The 12,664-nt window shown below is 41.2% G+C and overlaps 1 protein-coding gene across 4 annotated transcripts in view; it reads left to right on the plus strand.

Annotated features, from left to right (window-relative positions):
- DAB1 (DAB adaptor protein 1) overlaps positions 1-12,664 on the plus strand; it is a 1,047,542-nt gene that overhangs the window by 341,262 nt on the left and 693,616 nt on the right. The window contains exon 1 of one of the 4 annotated variants that reach the window (XM_063613883.1): positions 10,591-10,741. The exons of the other annotated variants lie outside the window; for them this stretch is intronic. The gene's annotated coding sequence lies outside the window, so the exon portion shown is untranslated. Of the gene's footprint in view, positions 1-10,590; positions 10,742-12,664 lie in introns of those variants that run through there. 4 annotated transcript variants of the gene reach the window in all.

Raw genomic sequence — 12,664 nt, forward strand, 5'->3', positions numbered from 1 at the left:
CTTGCCCCGGGCACCCTCAATCCTGTTGTGGGATCATCTGGTTGGGGGCTTCTGGCCCAGAGAACCTTTGCCCTCTGGGGCAGTGTGCTTTCCAGTGATTACCTCGGAATAGTGGACATGGGTGAGGGGGTGGCTTGTTTCTCATTGGACAATCTTTTTTAAAGTGTCCTTGTAAACCACACTGATAACAAGCCTTACCAAGTGATTGGTCTGCTCCATTTTCTGTCCTCTCTGAACCACCAAGGTTTGTTTGTCTGAGGGCCATGACTAAGGCTGTAGCCTTTCTCTGATCTCACTTTTCCTTTTGGGCCTGTTCCTCTTGGCCTCTGTTATAGAACACTGAGGTTACCGGGTTTAATAATGCCTCAAGATTTTGTTCAGGGCCCAGGGCTCACTTTTGGAGCTTTCTCCTGATATCTGCAGCGGATTGGGTAATAAACTTATCTTTTAGGATCAATTGACCCTCGAGTGAGTTGGGTGACAGGGGAGTATATTTTCTTAAGGCCTCCTGTAGCCACTTGAGGAAGGTGGTAGGATTTTCTTCCTTTCCCTGAGTTATGGTGGACATCATTGAATAATGCATGGGCTTTTTCCTCATTCTCCTTAGTCCTTCTAGAACACAGGTCAACACATGTTTGCAACTCCAGTCCCCATGATCTGAGTCAAGGTCCCAGTGGGGATCCATACTGGGGACGGCTTGCTGACTGGTAGGGAATTTGTCCGTTTCTTTGGCTGTCATTCTATCATTTATTTGACTAAGATACCAGGTGTCTCCAAACTCTCATGCTGCAGCTAAAGCTGCATTCTTTTCATTAAAGGCCAGGGTTTGATCCAATAGCATGACATCTCTCCAAGTGAGGTCAAATGTTTGCCCTAGACCTTGTAGGACATCTGTCTACCTATCAGGATTATCTGAAAACTTCCCAGGTCTACCTTGATCTGCTTTAAATCAGAGAGGGAGAAAGGTACATGTTCCCGGGGTGGGCCAAATTCCCGTCCCACTACAGCTTGAAGGGGACATAAACAATAGCCTGGGGGTTTTTGTGGTCCCTTGGAGATTTCTTTGCTTGTTTCCTTCTGGGCGGGGGGAGATTAGAGGAGGCTTATCATTAATAGGAAGGGGAGCTATAAGGAGGCTGGGATATGGAGATAAGCTGAGAGGTCCTCCTGTGGGATGTAAATTGCAAGCTTTGCATAGTTGTGGATTCTGCTACAATGAAAAGAAAGCTTGGACGTAAGGTATTTCACTCCATTTGCCTTCCCTCTTACAGAAAAGGTCAAGCTGCAGGATAGTATTCTAATTTATACTTCTCTCAGGTGGCCATTTTTCCCCATCAGAGAGAGAATACTGGGGCCAAGCCTTAGTGCAGAAAAAAATGAGCCACCTCTTTTTCAGGGTTTGTGGGTCAAGTTGGTCCCAATGGCTTAGGATGCATTTCAAGGGTGAACCTGTTGATGCCTGAATGTTTCCCATCTCAAAGACAAAACCGCCCGTGGTTTTGGTTTGTTTGTTTCTCCCCCACCCAAGAATCGACAACAGTCCCTGGACCCAGCTGATTGGAATAGTTGTGCTCACTGATGCAGCAGCAGAAATACCTCTTGCCCAAGAATCCGCAACGTTCCCTGGACCCTGCTGATTGGAATAGTTGTGCTTACCAGTGCAGCAGCAGAAACACTAGTTTTCCTCCTAGACCACAAGGAGGACCAAGGAAGGTCAGATTTAGTGGCCCTTACCAACGCATTCTTGAAAACCTGCACCCTTGCCTGTCCTCCTACACCACAAAGAGGACCAAGTAAAATCGGATTTAGTGGCCCTTACTGACACATTCTCGAAAACCTGTTAGAGTCCTAAGCATTTTCCTGTTAGTATTGGGACTTTACCCCTCTCCTATAAAGATGTTATGCTCCAAAAATGAAGTGGAGGGCCATACCCTGAGGGAGGGAAGGGATCTCTAGGGTTGGAAGAGTGATGTCTTTTGTCCTCACTTGAATAGGAAGGATATAATTTCTGAAGCTCCCCATATCCTAGCTTCAGGAATAGCTTTTGTTAGGCCTGCTAGTCTGTGGAGGGATCCTAAAATTCCAGATAGTCCCCCCTATGATGGAGCTTTGGGCAAAAATTATGTCTTTCTAATTGGTGAGCCCGGGTGCCTAAAGAAGGGAATAAAGTCCTGGAGTTTATACTAGAAACCATTTTTCTAGGAGTGGCTAGAGAAGCACCAGAGACAGGGAGGAGTTTTTAGAAGTGGGACTAGCCTCGGAGAAGAGAGGTGAGAGGAAGTTTGTCTGACAGGCATTAGGACACAGGAGGCAAGGGTCAGGATAGACAGGATAGATGGGCAAGTCTCACTTAGGCAGTGTGACTTTGAGACTTCTGCTTGTGGCTGCAGGGTCAACGAACTTGTTGTCGGGACCCTGGAGCTGAATGGCTTTCCTCTCTGTCGACCCTTGGCTCAGCCCAGAAGTACAGGAAAAGTGGAAGCTGGTTCCAAGCAAACCAATGCTCCCAACTCCAAAGAGTTGGGGGTTGTTAGAGAGCCCTTTCCCAGAAAGCCTGACACCCGTGTCTTTAGTCTGGCAGCCATGCTAGTCGCTTTTAACTGGCTGACAGGTGCCCGATATTTAGCCCCCAAATTTTAAGGAAAAATAGGACAGAATAGCAAGTGATAGGGATCTGATAGTGCTCACTGCTTGGCGATAGTCCCTTCTTGGTTGCCAAAATATGTCTGGAATTTATTCCTTCCAGTGGGTTCTTGGTCTCACTGACTTCAAGAATGAAGCTGCAGACCTTTGCAGTGAGTGTTACAGCTCTTAAAGATGGTGTGTCCAGAGTTTGTTCCTTTAGATGTGTCCAGAGTTTCCTCCTTCTGGTGAGTTCATGGTCTCACTGACTTGAAGAATGAAGCCACGGACCTTCACAGTGAGTGTTACAGCTCTTAAAGGTGGTGCAGACCCAAAGAGTGAGCAGTAGCAAGATTTATTATGAAGAGCGAAAGAACAAAGCTTCTACAGCATGGAAGAGGACCTGAGTGGGTTACCGCTGCTGTCTCGGGTGGCCAGCTTTTATTCCCTTATTTGGCCCTGCCCACATCCTGCTGATTGTTCCATTTTACAGAGTGCTGATTGGTCCAGTTTACAGAGTGTTGATTGATGTGTTTACAGTCCTTTAGCTAGACACAGAGTACTGATTGGTGAGTTTTTACAGAGTGCTGATTGGTGCATTTACAGTCGTTTACCTAGACACAGAGTGCTGATTGGTGCATTTTTACAGAGTGCTGATTGGTGTATTTACAATTCTTTAGCTAGACACAGAGCACTGATTGGTGTGTTTACAATCCTCTAGCTAGACAGAAAAGTTCTCCAAGTCCCCACTCGACCCAGGAAATCCAGCTGGCTTCACCTCTCAATAGAATGGGAAAAAATATTTGCAAACTACCCATCTGACAAAGGATTAGTTACCTGAATATATAAGGAACTCAAACAACTCTATAGGAAAAAAATTTAATGATCCAGTTTTAAAATGAGCAAAAGACTTAAATAGACACTTCTCAAAAGAAGACGCACAAATGGTAAACAGGCATATAAAAAGTGCTCAGCATCATATATCATCAGAGAAATACAAATCAAAACTACAATAAGAATTTCTTATCCCTGTTAAAAATGTTTTTTATCCAAAATGCAGGCAATAACAAATGCTGGTGTGGATGTGCTGAAAAGGAAGCTGTCATACACTGTTGGTGCGAATGTAAATTAGTACAACCACTATGCAGAACTGTTTGGAGGTTCTTAAAAAACTAAAAATAGAGCTACCATATGATCCAGTGATCTCACTGCTGGGTATATACCTATATTAGTCCATTATTGCACTGCTATAAAGAAATACCCGAGACTGAGTAATTTATAAAGAAAACAGGCTTAATTGGCTTATAGTTCTGCAGGCTGTACAAGTAGCATGGCTTCGGAGACCTGAGGAAACTTTCAATCATGGCAAAAGGTGGAGGGAAAGGAGGCATGTCTTAGATGGCTGAAGCAGGAGAAAGAGAGAGAAGGGGGAGGTGCTATACACTTTTAAACAACAAGACCTCATGAGAACTCATTCACTATCATGAGAACAGCAAGATGGAAATCTGCCCCCGTGATCCAGTTACCCCCCACCATGCCCCTCCTCCAACATAGGGGATTACAATTTGACATGAGATTTGGGTGGGGACACAAATTCAAACCCTATCAATACCCAAAGAAAGGAAATCAGTATATTGAAGAGTTATTTGCCCTCCCATGCTTGTTGCAGCCCTGTTCACAATAGCCAAGATTTGGAAGCAACCTAAGTGTCCATCAACAGATAAATGAATAAAGAAAATATGGGACTTATACGCAATGGAGTACTATTCAGTCATGAAAAAGAGTGAGATCCTGTCATTTGCAACAACATGGATGGCACTGGAGGTCATTATGTTAAGTGAAATAATCCAGACACAGAAAGACAAACATGATGTGTTTTCACTTACTTGTGGGATCTAAAAATCAAAACAATTGAACTCATAGAGATAGAGAATAGAATTATGATTACCAGAGGCTTGGAAGGGTAGTGGGGGAAAGGGGAGAGGTGGGGTTAGTTAATGGATACACACACAAAAAAGAAGAAGGAATGAATATGACCTAGTGTTTGATAGTACAACAGGGCGACTATAGTCAATAATAATTTAATGTACATTTAAAAACACTGAAAGAGTATAATTGGATTATTTGTAATACAAAGGATAAATACTTGGTGGGATGGGTACCCAATTTTCCCTGATGTGGTTATTATGCATTGCATGTCTGTACCAAAACATCTCATGCACCCCATAAATTTATGTGCGTACTATGTACCCATAAATCTTTTAAAAAAATTAATCACAGCATTTGACTTGTTCTTACTAGGTAATGATGATCACAGCAGAGCCAAGTATCATGCTCGGATTAGGCCTCCATCTCTTTGGCTACTATGTCAAATCCTTGTATCACTAAGAGAGGGAAGACTTCAGCATCAAGTTTCAATGGAATCTTCCTTTTCACACTCAACTAATTGCCTTTCCTACAGCATCAGCATTTCCCAAGTTCTAAATGATACTAATTAATCTTTTAAACCCCATTATCACCTCCACTACCACCTCCACCTGTTTTTACTTGGTGACCTTCTTCCACAGGCCTGGGCACCTGAGCCAATCTGCACTTTTTAAATATTCCAGCTGTTATCCTAGGACATTATGGGGTGAAATATCCTCCTCCTTGATCTGCTACCCCCTTTCACAAGACAGCTTCCTAAGAAAGCTAGGTAAACTTTCTGAGTTCCTGCCTATTGTAAATCTATTCTTTTAATTAGCTGGGAAGGAATTTCAAGGACTCATTTTCCCTCAAAATGTTTCACTTTCTTCTTTTTTAAAAAATGATTCCAACTTTTATTTTAGATACAAGGGGTACATGTGCAGGTGCGTTACATGGGTATATTGTGTGACACTGAGATTTGGGTATGGATCCCATCACCTAGGTAGTGAGCATAGTACCCAACAGGTAGTTTTTCAACCCACACCTTCCTCCTTTCCTCCCCACTCTGGTGGTCCACAGTGTCTATTGTTCCCATCTTTATGTCCATTATTACCCAATGTTTAGCTCCCACTTATATGTGAGAATATGTGGTATTTGGTTTTCTGTTTTTGTGTTAATTCACTTAGGAATAGGGTCTCTAGCTGCATCTATGTTGCTGCAAAGGACATAATTTTGTTCATTTTTATGGCTGCATAGTATTCCATGGTATACATGTACAACATTTTCCTTATATAATCCACTGTTGATGGGCACCTAGGTTGATTCCATGCCTTTGCTAATTTGAATAGCACTGTGATGAACATATAACTATATGTATCTTTTTGGTATAATGATCTATTTTCCTTTCAGTATGTACCCAGTAATGGGATTGCTGGGTCAAATGGTAGTTCTGTTTTCTGTTCTTTGAGAAATCTTCAAACAGCTTTTCACAGTGGCTGAACTAACTTACATTCCCACCAACAGTGTATAAACATTCCCTTTTCTCCACAGCCTCACCAGCATCTGTTATTATTTGACTTTTTAATAATAGCCATTCTGACTGGTGTCAGATGGTATCTCATTGTGGTTTTGATTTGCATTTCTCTGATGATTAGTGATGATGAGCATTTTTAAAAATGTTTGTTGGCTGCTTGTATGTCTTCTTTTGAGAAGTGTCTGTTTATGTTCTTCGCCCATTTTTTTGGGGGGGGAGGATTGTCTTTTGCTCATTGATTTCCTTAAATTCCATATAATCTGGATATTAGATCTTGGTCAGATGTGTACTTTACAAGTATTTTCTCCCATTCAGTTGGTTGTCTGTTTATTCTGTTGATAGTTTCTTTTGCCGTGCAGAAGCTCTTCAGTTTAATTAGGTACTGCTTGTCAATTTTTTGGTTTCATTGCAATTGCTTTTGGGCACGTAGCCAAAAATTATTTGTCAAGGCCAATGTTGAGAAGGATATTTCCTAGGTTTTCTTCTAGGACTTTTATAATTTGAGGTCTTATATTTGGATCTTTATCTTGAGTTAATTTTTGTATATGCTGAAAAGGTGTGGGTTTAGTTTCATTCTTCTGCATATGGCTAGCCAGTTATCGCAGCACCATTTATTGAATAGAGATTCCTTTCCCCATTGCTTATTTTTGTTGGCTTTGTCAAAGATCAGATGGTTGTAGATGTGCAGCTTTTTTTCTGGGTTCTCTATTCTGTTCCATTGGTCTTTGTGTCTGTTTTTGTACCAGTACCATGCTATTTTGGTTACTGTAGCCTTTTAGTATAGTTTGAAGTTAGGTCTTGTGATGCCTACAGCTTTGTTCTTTTTTTTTTTTTTTTCTTAAGATTACTTTGGATATTCAGGCTTTTTTATTGTTGTTCCATATGAGTTTTAGAATAGATTTTTCTAATTCTGTGAAAAATGGCATTGGTAGTTTGATAGGAACAGTGCTGAATCTGTAGATTACTTTGGGCAGTATGGTCATTTTAATGATATTAATTCTTCCAACTCATGAGCATGGAGTGTTTCTCCACTTGTTTGTGTTGTCTCTGATTTCTTTCAGAAGTGTTTTGCTGTTCCCCTTGTAGAGATCTTTCACCTCCTTGGTTAGTTGTATTCCTAGGTATTTCCACTTTTTATGGCTATTGTAAATGGGATTGTGTTCTTTGATTCTTAGCTTGAATGTTACTGATGTGTAGAAATGGTGCTGATTTTTGTACTCTGATTTTGTATCCCAAAACTTTACTACAGTCAATTATCAGTTCTAGTAGCCTTTTGAGAAGTTCGTAGGGTTTTCCAGGTATAGAAATATATCATGAGTTGAGAGGTAGTTTCACTTTTTCTTATTCTATTCGGATGCTTTTTTATTTCTTTCTCTTGCCTGATTGCTTTGGCAATCTTCCAGGACTATGTTGAATGGGAGTGGTGAGACTGGGCATCACTGTCTCATCCCAGTTCTCAAGAGGAATGGTTTCAGCTTTTGCCTGTTCAATGTGGTGTTGGCTATGGGTTTGTCATGGAATAGTTATTATTTTGAGTTATGTTCCTTTGATGCCTCATCTGTTGAAGGCTTTTATAAAAAAGGGATGTTGGATTCTATCAAGAGCTTTTTCTGCACCAATTGAGATGATCATTTTTACTTTTAATTGTGTTTATGTGGTAAATCACATTTATTGATTTGCATATGTTGAGCTAGCCTTGCATCCCAGAAATAAAGCCTACTTGATCATGGTGTATTAACTTTTGTATGTGCTGCTGGATGCAGTTTGCTAGTATATTGTTGAGAATTTTTGAATCTACGTTCCTCAGAGATATATGGCCTGAAGTTTTCTTTTTTCATTGCATCTCTGACAGATTTTGGTATCAGACTGATACTGGCTTCATAGAATGCGTTAGGGAGGAGCCCCTCCTCCTTGAGTTTTTAGAATAGTTTCAGTAGGATTGGCACCAGTTTTTCTTTGTACATCCTGTATAATTTGGCTGTCCATCCATCTGGTCCACGGTTTTTCTTTTCTAGTTGGTAGGTTTTTTGTTACTGATTGAATTTTGGAATTTGCCAGTCGTCTGTTCAGGTTATCACATTCTTCCTGGTTCAATCTTAGGAGGTTGTTTGTTTCTAGGAATTTATACATTTCCTCTAGAATTTCTAATTTGTGTGCATAGAGTTGTTCATAATAATCTCTGAGAGTATTTTGTATATCTGTGGGATTGGTTGTAATGTCGTCTTTGTCATTTCTGATTATACTTATTTGGATCTTCCTTTTTTTGTTAATCTAGCTAGTGGTCTAGCAATCTTGTTTATTTTTTCAAAAACCAATGTTTGATTTTATTGATCCTTTGTAAGGATTTTTCATCTCAATTTCAGTTCTTTTCTAATTTCGGTATTTATTCTCTTTTGCTGGCTTTGGGATTGGTTGTTTTTTTTTTTTTTTTTTCTAATTCCTCTAGGTGAAAAATTAGATTGTTATTCTGAGATCTTTCTAACTTCTTGATGAAGGCATATGGTGTTATAAACTTTCCTCTTAACACTGCTTTAGCTATATCTCAGAGATTTTGGTAAGTTGTATCACTATCTTCATAAATTTCAAACAATTTTTTTAATTTCTGCCTTAATTTTGAGGTTCATCCAGGAGTTATTCAAGAACAAGTTGTTTAATTTCCATGTATTTATGTAGTTTTGAGAGATCTTCTTGATACTGGTTTCTATTTTTATTGCACTGTGATCTGAGCATGTGCTTGGTGTTATTTCAATTTGTTTAGATTCATTGAGACTTGCTTTATGACCAAGTTTGTGGTCAATCTTAGAACATATTTTGTGTGCAGATGAGAAGAATGTATATTCTTTGGCTGTTAGGTGAGGTATTCTATAGATGTCTATTAGGTCCAGTTGGTCAAGTATCAACTTTAAGTCCAGAATTTCTTCGTTAGTTTTCTACTTTGATGATCTAACACCGTCAATGGGTTGTTGAAGTCTCCTACTATTATTGTATGGCTATGTAAGTCTTCTTATAGGTCAAGAATGACTTGTTTTATAAATCTGGGTGCTCCAATCATTGAGTGCATGTATATGTAGAAGAGTTAAGTCTTTTTGTTAAATTGTACCCTTTATCATTATGTAATAACTTTTTTTATTCTTAATAGTTGTTAATTTAAAGTCTGTTTTATCTAGTATAAGAATAGCAACTCCAGGCTGGGAATGGTGGATCATGCCTATAATCCCAGCACTTTGGGAGGCTGAGGTGGGCAGATCACAAGGTCAGGAGATGGAGACCATCCTGGCTAACATGGTGAAACCCCGTCTCTACTAAAACTACAAAAAATTAGCCAGGCATGATGGCATGCACCTCTAGTCCCAGCTACTCAGGAGGCTGAGGCAGGAGAATTACTTGAACCCGGGAGGCATAGGTTGCAGTGGGCCGAGATTGTGTCACTCACTCCAGCCTGGGTGACAGAGCAAGACTCCATCTCAAAAAAAAAAAAAATAGCAACTCCTGCCATTTTTTGTTTTCCGTTTGCATAGATCTTTCTCCACCGTTTTACTTTGAGCCTGTGGGTATAATTACATATGAAACAGCAGACAGTCAGGTCTTGTCTCTTTGACTGGCCACTCTATGTCTTTTAAGTGGGGAATTTAGCCCATTTACATTCAGTTTTAGTATTTTATATATGAAATTTTGATCCTGTCATTGTGATGTTAGCTGGTTGTCATGTAGACTTGATTTTATAGTTGCTTTACAGTTTCTGTGGGCTATGTGTTTAAGTGCGTTTTTGTGGTAGAAGGTGTCATTCTTTTGACTCTGTTTGCACTACCTTAAGGACTTCTTGCTCTTGTGTGACTGATCTAGTTGTAATGAATTCCCTTGGCGTTTGCTTTTCTGAGAAGAATTTTAGCTTATGAAGCTTAGTTTGATATGAAATTATTGGTTAGAATTTCTTTTTTTAAGGATACTAAAAATAGACCCCCAATCTCTTCTGGTTTTTAACGTTTCTGCTGAGAGTTGTGCTGCCAGCCTGATGGAGTTCCCTTTGTATATGACCTGACCCTTCTCTCTAGCTGCCTTTAAGATTTTTTTTTCTTTTGCATTGACCTTAGTGAATCTGATGGGTATGTGCCTTGGAGATAGTCATCTTGCATAGTATCTAGCCAGGGTCAACTGTATTTCTTGAATTTGAATGTTAACCTCTCTACCTATATTAGGGAAATTTTCATAGACTATATCTTCAAACTTGTATTTTCCAAGTTGCTTACTCTCTTTTCTTCTCTTCAGGAATATCAGTGAGTCATAAGTTTGGTCTTTTTACGTAATGCCACATGTCTTGAAGGTTTTTTTCATTTGTTTAATTCCTTTTTCTTTATTTTTGTCTGAGTTGATTCAAATAACCAATCTTCAAGCTCTGAGATTATTTCCTCAGCTTGGTCATCTATTCTGCTGTTAATCCTTCCAGTTGTATTATAAAATTCTTGAAGTTAATTTTCCAGTTCCAGAAGTTCAGTTTTGTTGTTTGCTAAACTGGCGATTTTGTCTTTCAGCCCTTGGATTGTTTTACTGGATTCTTTGGATTGGTTTCAACTTTCTCCTGAATCTCATTGAGCTTCCTTGTCATCCAGATTCTGAACTCTATGTCTGTCACTTCAGTCTGATTGAGAACCATTGCTGGGTAGCTAGTGGCCTCATGTGGAGGTAAGGAGATACTCTTGCTTTTTAACTGCCAGAGTTCTTGCACTGACTCTTTTTCATCTTGGTAGGGGCTGGTGTTCCTTTCACTGTGGCGTAAGTTGAGGATAGTCAATTGTATTCATTTTTGGGTGCTCTTAGAGGGCAAAGGCTCTGTATAAGATCTTTATTTGTGGATGAATTCTTGTGCTTGGTTTCACAGGGGTACATATTTTTGGTGTTGTAGTTTGGGTTGCAATCCAGTAAGTGAAGCTTAAGAGTAGTGGCCAGTAGATAAGGTCTTATTCAGCCACATGGCTCTTTTGTATTTCCTTGCATTCACAGGTGTGCTGTGTGGTGGACGGTGGGGAGAGATTACCCACTCAACAGGTTCACTCCTGGCCTTTCAGGGAGCCCCCTCCCATCACTGACACTGCACTCATGTTTCTTTTGTTAGTGTGCCAGGTTGTGGGGCTCCCTCTAGCAGAGGCCACAGCAGAGAGATAGACCACATTATTTCAAGACAGGCCCAGCAGAGGGAGGCATGCCCTGCTCCCACGCCAGCCCATGAACCCACATGTCTCACACCCCTCAGTGTTCTAAGAGTAGGGGCTCCTCCTCTGCTCAAATGCAGGTCACAGATCTTGGCTTGGCACTCTTAAGCTGGATGCTACAGTGCTGGGATGCCAGGATGGCCTGTGGCTCAGGATCAGGCTCTCTCTGTGCTTGGGGATCCAAACTACTGCCAGATCACCAAGAAATTATTCAGGTGGAGCAGAATACTCAGGCTGGGCTGCAGAGGCTGTCCTGTGTACTCCTTTCTGCGGGGAAGCTAGACAGGGCCCTGGGAGGGGCCAGTAGGCAGGAGGGTCTGCAAAATAGACATCCCCAGTCCTGCAGGAAAGCTATCCCTGTTCTCTCCTGTCTGGCAGTCAACTGAGGCTAAAGCCTCTCAGAGGGATATGGGAAGTCCTGGGGGATAGATACCTATGGCTGTGCTCCGCTGGAGCTTCCCCCCATGAAATGCTCCTGGGCTACATACACCCTGGCTGAAGCCTTGTCTCTGCCTACCCCTGGGCAAAGCCCCCTGCCAGTTCACATGCCCATGGGGGACATGGGATCCCCTGTGTCTAGAATCTCAGTGGTCTCTGGTGAGAATGGGCTATCCCCCAGTCTCCTTATTCACTCATTTCCCAGGAGCCATTCAGGTGCCCTGTGCAGGGTTCCCAGCTTCTTCCCACTTCAGCCTCAGCATCCGTATCACCTCTCCATCCACTCTCCATGTTTTGTCTCCATAGACCTGCCCAAATTATGTTGGGTTATTCCATAATTTGTTCTGTCAGTGGGAGCAGCACTCCTGGCTGCATCTAGTTGGCCATCTTGTCTTTCATCTGCTTTTTTCTTCATTTTATTTCTTTAACTTTATTTTCTTATGCTACTAGAGATTTTTCTTGTACTGTTTTCTTTGCAATCATATTTTAATAGCCAAGAGTTTGTTCTATTTTTACCCATTTTTTTTAAAGTGCATCTTATGTTTAATGGTTGCAATATGTTCTTGACTGTTTTAAAGGAAACTAATTGGATGTTTTAAAAATTCTCTTTTGGCCGGGCGCGGTGGCTCACGCTTGTAATCCCAGCACTTTGGGAGGCCGAGGCGGGCGGATCACGAGGTCAGGAGATCGAGACCATGGTGAAACCCTGTCTCTACTAAATGTATAAAAAAAAAATAAGCCGGGCGCGGTGGCGGGCGCCTGTAGTCCCAGCTACTTGGAGAGGCTGAGGCAGGAGAATGGCGTGAACCCGGGAGGCGGAGCTTGCAGTGAGCCGAGACTGCGCCACTGCACTCCAGCCTGGGCGACAGAGCAAGACTCCATCTCAAAAAAAAAAAAAAAAAAAAAAAAAAATTCTCTTTTGATTCCTGAATATTTCTATCCCTTCCATGTTTACACC

The sequence above is a fragment of the Symphalangus syndactylus genome, chromosome 19 (assembly GCF_028878055.3).
Source record: "Symphalangus syndactylus isolate Jambi chromosome 19, NHGRI_mSymSyn1-v2.1_pri, whole genome shotgun sequence".
Lineage (NCBI taxonomy): Eukaryota > Metazoa > Chordata > Mammalia > Primates > Hylobatidae > Symphalangus > Symphalangus syndactylus.